This window comes from Rattus norvegicus, chromosome 6, assembly GCF_021556685.1.
Source record: "Rattus norvegicus strain SHRSP/BbbUtx chromosome 6, alternate assembly SHRSP_T2T, whole genome shotgun sequence".
NCBI classification, from domain to species: domain Eukaryota; kingdom Metazoa; phylum Chordata; class Mammalia; order Rodentia; family Muridae; genus Rattus; species Rattus norvegicus.
Window position 1 is genome coordinate 131,901,514 of NC_141539.1, and position 12,354 is coordinate 131,913,867.

The following is a 12,354-nucleotide window of genomic DNA, read 5'->3' on the forward strand; positions in this document are numbered from 1 at the left end:
CACATACACAGCCACTCAGTGTTTTATTCTTCTTCAGCAGCCATGGGTTGCTGTGTGCTTTGGTCCTAATGATGATGCTAAGTCTACCTGATGGGAAACTCTCATCTTATTTTATGGAATTTCATGACCCAGAACTGAGAAGGCCTTGCAGGCAAGAACCACTGCAGGATAGGATGAGGGTCAGCAGGGTGACACTTACATGCAGTTCCTCTCCCACGTCCTCTCTCTCCTGACTGGACTGCTTTCCATCCCTTGAGTGTTTGTACAAGCCTTGAATTTCCATGCTTCCTTTGCTCCTTTTTTCCCTGATAGAACTTTCTACTTCCCAGTATCCGTAAGACTTATGTAAGCTCTTCTGCCCAAAGCCATTCTTTTATTCCCCTAAAAGTCTTATGAAGTACAATAGTCATCATTGCTTAAAACACACACACTACTGTTCTTATCCCAAAGCTTCTCCATAGCTTAACCTTGGCTTATATATGTAGCTCTACTTACGTTCTATTTCTCCTAGCAAAGTAACCAGCTTACAGTGGGCAGTTAGACAGTGTCTTTTGATATGCTTTGAACCTCTCATAAACAGAGCTGGGAAGGGACATGGACACTGAATATAGGTAGTGTTGAAGCATCCAGGGAGTCAGGATGCTCACCTATGGAGTAGCCCATGTTCCCAGAGGGGCCAGAGCATCTTGATATAGAAGTCAGATGGTAGAGAGCTTTTAGGCCTGTGGGTGAGCCAGGGAAAGCTGCAGTCGACTGGAAATGATGCAGTCACGAATGTGATCTCTTCGTGCTAGTAGATCACCTGCAGATGTTTGGAAACCCCTTAGAGAGGAGTTTTCTGTCCAGATAGTCAGATCACTGTACACTCTGCTGTGTGGGGAGACTGCGGTAGATCCACTCAGCCACTTGTGTCAAATGTTGGATTCGTTTTGTCTGTCTACTTATTTGTCAGATCAGCCTCTACATTTCCTCAACACCCTGCCCTCCAAATATTTCCTGGGCATCCTTGAATGCGAACCTGGGGTGGAGTCTGGGCCCAATTTTCATGCTGTTGAATTTGTTAAGTGAAAGAATGAAACTGCCTCCTCATTCAGGTTGGTCAGACTTGGGTTTGGTTTAAAACAGACTCAGTCATTGCATCTTCTCATGAGATCTATATGTTCCCACATCAGCTTGGACCCTGGAAACTTGTTCTGCTTAAGATCCAGCAGGAAAGAAGGCCTGGGCCAAAGCCATTGCTTGGAGATTCCCGGAGAGTGAGGGCTAAGAATATGCACACAGATTCTACTAGAAGGTGAGTCTCTTCCCCAGAAATGACCTCCTTGGCAAACCTATAGATCTGTGAAGGAACCATTTTGTTCTCACTACCTAGCAAACTTCTTACAATCCTAACACATGGAAGGATGCATGTCAAAGGTGTGTGTGTGCGCGCGCACACACACACACACACACACACACACACACACACACACGGGCCAGAGTGTTTATGCCAGATAAAAGGTAGGTTGCAAGCTTAAGGCAGTTGAGCTATTTGTCTACAGGCTTAATTTTATTCTCCAAATATTTCTGACTTGGGTTATTCTTCTACCATAAAGGGTAATATCCAGGAAAGTCTACAAAGCACATAGTGCCCACTCCAGCACACGATACCAATGGACTATGTGGATACTGTGCTATTCTGATGGCTATCTCTGTCCTTCTCACCACCATCGCTATTCCCATCACCAGCACCGCCATGTTAGTTCATTACCCTCATCACCATCATCACCGCCATCGCCACCATCACCATCTCCCCATTCTCACTACCATCTTTGTAACCGCCATCTTTGTAACCGCCATCTTTGTAACCGCCATCTTTGTAACCGCCATCATGACCACTACCACCGCCGTCATAATCATCACTATCACTTCTACCACTATCATCACCATTGGTCTTACAGTCTGATACCATGTTCATCACCACCGTCACGTTGGACCTCATTGCGGTCACCACCACGACCATCATCACTATCATCGTCTGAGCTTACTGAGAGGAGCCTCCGCAGTAAGAGAAAAGTCAGCTAATATTCTAGAAGACAGATATGTTGCTAGGGTAACTGAAGGCTGAAACATATCCCAGGTAGAAGGAAGAATTTTATGCGAAGACTCAGAAGTCTGTCTAAATGAGCTGGGTTATTTTTAGGAGTTAGCGATGGTTGAAATGGCTGTATGTCTACACTTACTAGAGCAAAAGGTGTTGGCATCTGGATTTTTTTAAAGAGCTGAGGTGTTAAATGATAGATGGTGGTCAGACCCTGGGAGGTCTTGAGTGGCACAATGGAAGGCAGAAATAATTAGAGGTTGCTGACAACATAAAGCTCAGTGTGGCCATCAGTGAGGAAAAACCAGTCAGAGAACAGATTGGAGATCTCACCTCTAGAAAGAATGGATGAAGCAGGGAGGAAAGCAGGAATCTAGTACTTATAAAACAATTAACATCAACTAATGAGATTATTTTCAAAATCTATAAAGACAGATTTCTAACTCCACTATGCTGCTGAGAAAAGGTCTTTTTGCTTCAAAAGTGTGTGAGATGATTAAGCATTTACAATTCAGTTGGATATTTGTGAAACTATTTACATAGCGGCAGAGGGACAGGCTTAAGATAGTGGGTTCTCAGTTCATTTTCTTGTTTCACTGGCCTGGAGTTGACAGAACTGCAGAAACATGCCCAAAGAAGATAATCCCTCTCGGCAACTGTTGTGCATGTAAGTCATGAGCCCAGAGATGATCTGATAGGACAGGTCTTCTGGAGGGGGAAGAAGAGGAAGAGGAGGGGTGTGGAGAAGGAAGGGAAAGAACGGGAGAGGGGTGTGAGAAATGAAAAAGTAAATATATAACTTCTTCTTTGGAGACTAATGTCCCTGGTTCTATTTTTAAAGATTATAACTTTTAATGTATGCTCCAAGTGTTCGAGAGAGCTTCTCATGTGTAACATAAAAGACTCTTGGGAAAAAAAACTGCTTTTAGTTTAGAGAGCTTTAGAGTTGATGCCAGGAACACAGAGATGAAACACACTGTCCCTGCCTCAGGGAGTCACCCGTCCATCCCAGGACACAGGCATGGACACACTAGATCACAGAAGTTGTGATGACAGACACAGGAAACCAGAGCAGAGGAACCCATCTGCCCGGGAGAGCAAGATGGGGCTTTCGTGGGAGGCGAGAGAAACCCTGCAGCCCACAGTGGTGGTAATTCGCTTACCATATGCTGACCATATTTCCTGAATCAAAAAATCAAGAAATAAGATCTGACAGAGAGTCTGACAATGGGGTAGAACATTTGAGAGCAAAGCTGTGGCCACCATAGTGGGCCATCCTGATGCAAAGAGTAGGCAGAGTTTGATCCATGGAGTAACCGAAGCCACGAGTCCTATATATTGTTCACACCAATGCTCAACTGCCCTAGTCAGAACCGAAGTCCCCAACCTTTCATACCTGCCTGAGCAATAGTGAGGACAGTTCCTGCCTCAGAGAGAGAGCGAGCTCCAACAGACCAAAGCACACTTTGAGGTTAGCATGTCAGATTTGAAGGGCCTTCGAAGCCACCTGATCTGGGCATCAACTCACCTCAGCAGTATAGAAACCTTCGAAAGGTGCAATGACTCCCGGAGAACAGTAAGCTATGATGGGACAAGGTGAGGTTGGGTGGCTGGTTTGGAGACAAAACAAAACCTCATGAATTGGGAGACACTCAGACACAGGTTTTGTCATCCTGAATGCCATTTAGTAGATTCAAGTCAAACACTAGAGGCACCATGCTGGATGGTCTTGGGCTCAGACCCTGCAGGACACTGAGGAAGCTTTCACATTGGTATAAGAAAGACAGGAGAAGATGCTGGAATGCCAATCAGGAATACTAAAATGTCCCAAGGACTCTGACCATAGAGTGTGTGGCCAACCTGCATTCGTGATGGAGCAGGAAGGAAAGAAGAAAACACTCACAAGGTTGAGCATGTGCCACTGGGCACTCTGGGAAGAGTTCACTTCGGGTGGACAAATAGGAAGAAAGAATCCCTCTGAGTGGGAAGCAGAGCCTCCCACGCACAGGGTTGGAGCAGGCACCCGACTGCCAGCAAGGCCCGAGAGCTCTCACTTCTGCTCTCTGACTCAGGAAGGGGCTATGCTCCAGAAACTTGTGCTGCCAAGAAACACAGGGAGCCTTCGCAGCCAAGAAAATGTAAGGCGCCCGCCCAGCATGGGAGAAGGGCAGGGGAAGAGAAGTGGCTCTTTCTCTGTGGCTGACAAGTACGAGGAGGAGGGGAGAGAGCTCATAGATGAAAACGCATGGCAGGCCTCCTCCTTCCCCTGATGTGGGTGCGGGCTGGAGGGATGACAAACTGAAAAGCATCAATAGTGTGGCCTGAGTTTGGCTCACATGTCTCCTCTACTGGAATTCTAGAACAATCCCACCCCTGGGATCGGGAGTTGTCTGTGGGCATGTGGTCCATGCAGGAGACTGGCCACCCACTTTCCCTTCCTTTCTGTGCTCTCTCCTTTCTTTCCCTCCCTTTTCTTTCCACTCCCCTTGCTCTTTTCCCCATCTCCCCACCTTACCCCTTTCCTCCCTCTTCCCCTCCCCTCTCATCCCTCTTTCTTTGCTCCCCTCTCTCCCCTTTTTTCCTTTCTAGCTGATATACAAAACCGGAATAGACATAATATGAATGGCTCTCAAGATGCTGGTAGGATCTATGCTGCTGACACACTACTGCCCCTTCTTAAGTAAATATCCATTCATATATCCACTGCCCATGTGTTTCCATGTCCACCTTCCTTGGTGTTCTCCCGGGTGGGTACAAGTGGATGGTCTTCTATTTGAGCCTCTCCTGACTCGCACCCTGTGTCAAAGACTACTGGGATCTGGACCTTGCCAAGCTTTCACTGTTCCCAAGCTGTCTTGTACTTCAGGCATGGTAAGGGTGAGGCCTGACTGGACTCTGAGGGTGGAGTTCTTCAGCCCAAGCTGAGGGTTTGTGAGGGAAAAAGCATAGACAACTGAAGACTTTCCATCAATTAGGCAGCTCTAGAGCAGCATGGGAGGCAGACAAAGTCCTGTGACATAAGTGGAGCGATAAAGGCCCAAGTTAGGAAAGATGATACTAATTGCTGTCTATTTAGATGACCCAGAAAGAACACAAAGAGGAAGAGGAATGGAGGAGGAGAAGGGGGAGGGGGAGACACACACACACACACACACACACACACACACACACACACGGGGGGGGGAGCAGGGGGAGAGAGAAGGGGAGAGAAAGGGAGGGAGGGGGAGAGGGAGAGAAAGAGGGAGAAAGAGATGATTGGTTCTGGCATGCAACTAATGTGGCCAGCTTCCCCCTTAATGCATGAACTAGTGGCAGTTGAGACTTTCACCTTAAAATCAACACAGACTACTCTGAAACAAAATCGAAAGATCACTACCACAAACGTATGAGCATGGATTCATGTGATAGACCCAAAGACATGCAAGTTCTAATCTGTGGACCTAATGAATATATGAATTCACAAAGGAAAAGGAGTTTGCAGATGGAAATCAGGGATTCAGAGATGGGAGATAATCCTGGGTCACCCAGACAGCACCAATGTCATCATAAAGGAGGTCTTTGGGGGGTGGGATGAGAGAGGAGGTCAAATTCAAAGACACAGGTGACAATGAATTCAGAAGTCAAGCTCAGACTGATGATGCTCCTGATGGAAGGGACCATGAGCCGGACAAACCAGAAATTCTAGAACTGCAAGAAGCAGTGAGCAGGTTCTCTTCTAGACCCTCTTTCAGGAATATTTTGCTCTTTAAGGCCCACCTAGGACTCCAGACTCTTAGGAATATATGCCAGTGGGCTTTCCTGCCACTACAGTGAAACTCTAACCAAAAGCGACTTGAGGAGGAAAGTGTTTCTTTGGCTAAGACTTTCATGCTATAGACCATCATGAGGGAAGTCAGGGCGAGAATCCTAGCAGGAAGAGAAACAGAAATCATGGAGACAAAGACTAACCAGAACAGAGAGTATCTGTACATTGATTTACATTCCCCCCAAAATTCCATAGTCACTTTGACAGTATCAATGGGACCCAAATTCATTCCATTTCTGTAAGGGAGGGGCTTAGGTTCTCTGCTTGCTATGTGCTTGTTAGTGGGCAAACTGGGTAACCCCCAAGCGCTATTGACTACAGAGGGACTCAACACGGGACAGATCTGAAGAACTCTGAAATGTGGTCCCACATTGACTGCCTAGAAATAGCCAGAGGGGAAATCGGGAATCCTGATATGTCAGGACACATCTGTCCCTGTGCTATTAGCTTGCTTCAGCTCTCTGGACTCTGGTTCTTATTAATCTACGATGAACTAAACCACGTGGATATTTCAACACAAACTTTTAACCTTTCTAAATATTCTTAAATGCTCATGAAGTCCTGACATATCTGTGGCTAAGTGAGCATGTGTTTTCAAGGGGGAGTGACAATACCCCAAAGGAGCTCCAATGCTTTCTTGTGGGGTTGGGCTTTCCTTTGTGAGGCTTACAGCGCATGTATACAGATGGAGCATATGCAGGGCACTGCACATCTGTGCAACTGGTGTTCTCTAGGGTGGTGATTAGGAAAAAATGTCCAAAGCCTCCTTCATGGTTAAAGAAGGGTTTGTGAATCGCATGTTAGAGAAGGCATGCCATGTATTATTGGCAAAGGTATTTCTGATGAGGAAGCTAAGTGTCAGAAATGGGTGATCTTAGGAACTTTCTGAAATCAGACTGTCATAGAGATCATGTGATAATTCCACAGAACTATGGGGTCTATGTCACTAGGACTTCATCCACTCTTTGTCTTGGGCTGACAGGATTCGCCTTACTTGTTGCTGCTATTTAATTAGACAGGGGCAGAAATGAGGCTCATAGAAACAGGCAATTATGCTCACCCCTATAAGAAACAGTAGTAGAGGACTGAGGTATCCCGAGCCGCATAGTTTAGCCCCTTCCACAAACTAGTATAACATCTCCATGAAGTCTACCCCATCTCCTGCGTCGTCTAAGCCATCTTGTCTACTTACCATCCTTGGCCCTGCCGTACCCAGAGATTGCCTCCCCTAGTCACTCCTGTCTGGAATCCCACCACAGACGCAGTTAGAGATGACGTGTGCTTTCCTTATCCCTAGGGGCTTCTGAAGATAGCGCAGCTGACACACAGGACTGCCCATCAGCACTTCCCAGAACCAAGAAGCAGAACGGTGGCCACACAAGACAAGTTCTGTCTTAGGGGTGGCTTGCCTATCCTTCCCGTTGATAAGACGCAGTGTGTTTTCCACGGGGAGCCTCCTGATGTGGAAGCCTGCTTCGCCTTGTCAAGCCAGCGAAGCCAAGTCAAGTTCCCAGCCATGGTCACCTTTGCATAGAATATCCCCATCAGTAAGATAATACATTCAGAGGAAGAAATCACAGTGGTAGGTGTATTGCCCAGAGTGAGGAACTGGTGGGGACCACAGTGAAGGTTTAGTAAAAGACAGCGACATTGAACCAGACTCTCACTTGTCCATAGAGACAGGAAGGGCAAGAAGCGAGGATGGGAATATGGACAATGAGAGGAGAGATGAGCTGTCTGGACGTGGCTTCTGAGAACGTGAGCATTGGGTAACAGTGGCATGTATGGCAAGAGGTAGTTTGTGGGAACCAGGCCAAGCTGACATGAGTGAGCCTCTTCACCAGCACCATTGGAAGCCAGGACATGCACATGACAAGAGCTCATTGCTCCTCTGACACGAAGTCCTAACAGACACGGCCTCCCTATAGATCCAGGGTGACCTGCCTCTGAGCTCCACCCATTCAGGACTCACACTCGGCACCCATGCAGGTATTGCAAAGTGACCTGGGCTGGACCATCAGTCAGCCTGAGGTTGAGGCTCCTCTGTATGCCCAGTCGCTGTGTAAGGAGAACACTGATTTTTTTCCAGAAGTCAAGTGGCTGATTAGGCTAAGCCACCTCCACCTGAGCACACAGCCACCCCACCCCCACATCCCAGGGCTGATTGCTTTTTGTGCTCACAGGTGGGTTTTTAGCAAACTGAGTAATGAGATCTCATTTCTAAATCCCTTTCCTCTAGAGACTCACCAGGGGGAATCAGCTGGTCTGCCAAGAGCCCCTGTGGCCTGTGTTTTGAAACTGGTATTGAGTGAAATCTCTAGTCCCTGCCCTGTTTTTTTTTTCTTACAGTCAACTCCTGCCTCCAACTCTCTGCCCCTGCATGGAGACAACTACCCATTGACCTATCTGAAGAATTGGCTGTCACGGGGCCACCCTTTTTCTGTGGCTTTGTCAGACACCAAAAGTCCAACTGTAATCGGGAAGACCGTGTTCCTGTGTTGATCTTTTGTAGTCATTCACACTCTGCCCTTCTCCATCCTTCTCAGTAAACAGTGTCTTGGCAGTGGCCTTTCAGGCTCTTTTGTGGGGGGATTACAGGTGACAGAGCCACAACTTCTGCTTCAGGGACCAGTGCCCTCTCCCAAGTGGACATCCCAGCTCCAGCGCCACACACACACCTGCTCTGCCACTCATGGGGTAAGGAATAGCTGCTCCTTGGGGATAACATCCCTGAATTGCAGGAAGAAAGAGAGAAAGAGGCTCTGAGGAAGATAATATGGAGGTTGAGGAGTGTGCCTTTCTACTTTTTATTTGTAGGGCTTTTAATGACTTGATAACAACGATCCTTTTTATTTATGTAATTTCAAATTGCAGTGATGACTTCGGACTAATAATTTCAAAGTGGGCTGCACACAGTTTGTGGGAAATTTGTGGTTCTGAGGAAGGAGGCAGAGGCCACAGAGGGCAGTGTGTGTGTGTGTGTGTGTGTGTGTGTGTGTGTGTGTGTGTGTGTATTCACAGATAAGCACAGTCCTTAGGGCCTGCAACCAGGTCCTTCTAGAAGAGGCAATGATGCTGGGGGCAGAGGTTACTGTAGTCTTTTAACATCAGAATTCACCACAAATGGGTTTATTTTCATTTTTTCTCTGTTGTTTCCTGCTTGGGGAAATGGCTTCACCCTCTCAGAGTTACCACTGTTAGCAGCCACACACACACACCTGGCTCTTCATTTAGCATGGTGCATTTCCTCTTTTACACACAACAGTGATTTAACATGAAAATCTGGTTTTTCAAGATGGCCACCCTTTCCCTGGGCTGTCCCTTGTGTAAGACTGCTGAAAGCAGAAAAAGAGCCAGGGACACCACTTCTCACAGCAAGGGCAGATAAGATCACACCCACTGTGGATGGGTGACAGGCCTCTGTCAGACTTGGGGTGTCAGTTTCTTGAGTCAGGTGTAGCACTTGGTATAGTAACAAAAACTTTGCTCTATATGCCAGTCTCTGGGCGAGGCCTAGTGGTAGGTGGTCAACATGCCTCTCTGTGGCAAGGCTGTGGCTGATCATCTCCATTCTGTACACAAGAGGACAGGTTCTGATGGTCATGTCATGTGTTAAAGCCTTCTGAGTCAAGAACCTGAGCCAGAAATGTCTTGTATGTAAGCGTTTTTTCCCTCGTAAACTGTATGACATTACCTTGTCTTTCTGTGTATTTAAAAATTCCCTTTGAGGTATCTACTTACCTTGAAGATTTGCTACAGAAAGAAGGCAGCTGTCTGACCATGCAGGTCATTTGCTGGTGCTGCTGGAGACAGGCAAGGGCCTCTGGGAACAAAGAGTGACACACACACACAGGTGACATGGGCCCAAGTGAGAAGAAAGGGCAGAAGGTGACTCTGCTAATGGAATCTTACCATCCGTCCACAGGAACCTTGGGGGCCTGGGGCCTTGGCACGGTTAGCTGGGCTAAAAGAGCATGTTTGGTCATCCCAAGAGACAGCCACTTAGCCTGGACAATTAGACCACATATACTGACCACATTTTGTGCTAAAACCAAGGGAATTCCTAGCCCAGCTTGCCCTGGCTTCCCCAGCATCCCCAGGAGAAAGAACTGTAGCATGAACAAGCATGTCCATTTGTGGGACCTGTTGGGGCTCCTCGAGATTCCATAAAAGATTCAGTGCTCACAGGGGCACAGAACAAGTACACCAAGCAAGTCACAATTTATCAAACGTTCAATGACAACAGTCATGATACATTTAGAGAAGGAACGAGTAGAGTCATGAGGTAGCAGAAATAATCAACTCTTGGTGTGCAAAGGTAGACAAAGGAGCAAGCTCTGACCACTCCTGCATGCGTGGAATGGGTGGGGTCCGAAGTTGCCAAGGACTGAGCAGAATAGCAATATCAGAGAGAGTGTCAAGAAAAGGGCCTTGAGCCTCAGCCTTGTGAGATTGTAAACTGAAATTTAACTAAGTTGCTAACCTGTTCATTAATCCATATATACTCTTTCCTCATCTTGTAAAATCTGACCAGAGGTCTCCCACAAGAAAGCCCTCTGCTCCTCTCAATCTGCTACGGCCTCAGTTACCAGGTGGGAGTCACTCCTTTCCAGAAGGTTTTGTGAGGCTCCCAGGACACTTTGTCAGGTGCTGCTGTGGGGTGTGTGTGTGTGTGTGTGTGTGTGTGTGTGTGCATGTGTATGGGTGTGTGTGTGACAACCCAGGGTTAGCTAGAAAGCTGGGGTCAAAGCTCCTCCTGGGGATGAGTCCCAAGTCCTCAGCAAATCTTGAATTCCACAGCCACACTCATAGCATGGGCTACCTACAGTTTGGCCACCATTGCTGTTGCCTGACTGTACAATGACTAGATATCCTGCTCTGAGAAAAACAAACAAGAACGACAAAATTAAAGCCACGGGGCATTTAAAATCTGACTTTCTCTTAACACGACTTCATTATCTTCAGTTTACTAACATAGGTTAGACATTCACAGAATTTGTTTTGTGTGTGCATATATGCATGTGTGTGTGTGTGTGTGTGTGAGAGAGAGAGAGAGAGAGAGAGAGAGAGAGAGAGAGAGCGAGCGAGTGAGAATATCAATGGTTGAGTTGAATTGACCAAGGTGAATCTGACCTACTTTTAGGGTTTACCGAAAGCTCTGGAGTTCTGACCAGTTTCTGCTCCACAGCATACATAAAGAGATTAAGAAGCCAAGGTGGGAGGTGCTGGGCTGAGCTCAGGAGGCCACAAAAGAGGTGTTGGGCCCCAAACTGTCAATCTCATGTGTACTTCAGTATGTGGGACCATGTTTATTTTAGTATGATCTTGTTTAAAAAGTCGACACTACTGCACAGATCAGCTGCAATCAGGATGCTTGACCTCCTACTGCCACCCAGAAGAAAAGAGACCTGGGCCTGAGTGAGGACAACTCCCTTGGGCCTGACTGCAAAGTGAACGAAGGGTGTTGTCTTAGTGATTCAAGTCCCAGCAGCCCTTGTCCATTCTTTTCACTAATAAGTGAAGGTGTAGGTTGGGGAGATGGCTCCGTCTGTTGTGTTTGGCTTGTAGGTATGAGGACTGGGGTTTGAGTCTCTAGAATACATGTAATGAAGCCAGACACGGAGGTACATGGTTACGGTCCCAGGGCTAGGGAGATGGAGCCAGGAGGCTTGTTGGGCAGCCATCTGAATGTAATTGGCAAGTTCGGGTCTAGTCTCAGAAACAGAAGGATGCTATTGGAGACTGACCACTGACCTCTACATATGAGCACACATCACACTCAGGCATGTATCCCCATACATAGTAACGATCACACACACAGACACACAGAAACACACACAGACACACATATACACACAGACACACCCAGAGACACACAGACATACACACAGACACACAGAGACACACGGAGACACACACAAGCACACACACACATACTGAGCACACATCACACTCAGGCATGTGTCCCCATACATAGTAACGATCACACACACAGACACACAGAAACACACCCAGACACATATATACACACAGACACACCCAGAGACAGACATACACACAGACACACAGAGACACACGCAGACACACACAAGCACACACACACATACTGAGCACACATCACACTCAGGCATGTGTCCCTATACATAATAACAATCACACACAGACACACAGACACACACACACAGACACACACAGACACACAGACACACACACACACACACACACACACACACACACACACACACACACACACCAAAAAGTCCAATCATGCTCACAGGTCCGGATTTCTCTCGAGTCCCAATCCAGGCTGCTTCATAAGAGCCAATCAGGAAGCAAAGACTCGAATGTGTCCTACCGTGTTTTTAATCGAAAGGTCTTACTTAGAAGAGTTCCCCTCATGGGTGCCACAGTATCTGCCAAGAATACAGTGCCTTCAGGTGGAAGCTTGGAAAGAAAACTTGAGAAAAAG

At 47.1% G+C, this 12,354-nt stretch overlaps 1 long non-coding RNA gene across 2 annotated transcripts; it reads left to right on the forward strand.

Annotated features, from left to right (window-relative positions):
- The first annotated feature begins 1,978 nt into the window (after window positions 1–1,978).
- On the forward strand, window positions 1,979–8,447 carry LOC134479473 (uncharacterized). 2 transcript variants are annotated; one of them, XR_015623513.1, is made up of 5 exons: window positions 1,979–2,119; window positions 2,688–2,747; window positions 7,183–7,467; window positions 7,563–7,643; window positions 8,235–8,447. It is a non-coding gene; the product is annotated as an uncharacterized LOC134479473 (long non-coding RNA). The 2 variants fall into 2 exon arrangements; XR_015623514.1 differs by lacking the exons at window positions 1,979–2,119; window positions 7,563–7,643 and having other exon boundaries at window positions 2,668–2,747.
- Window positions 8,448–12,354: the final 3,907 nt, after the last annotated feature.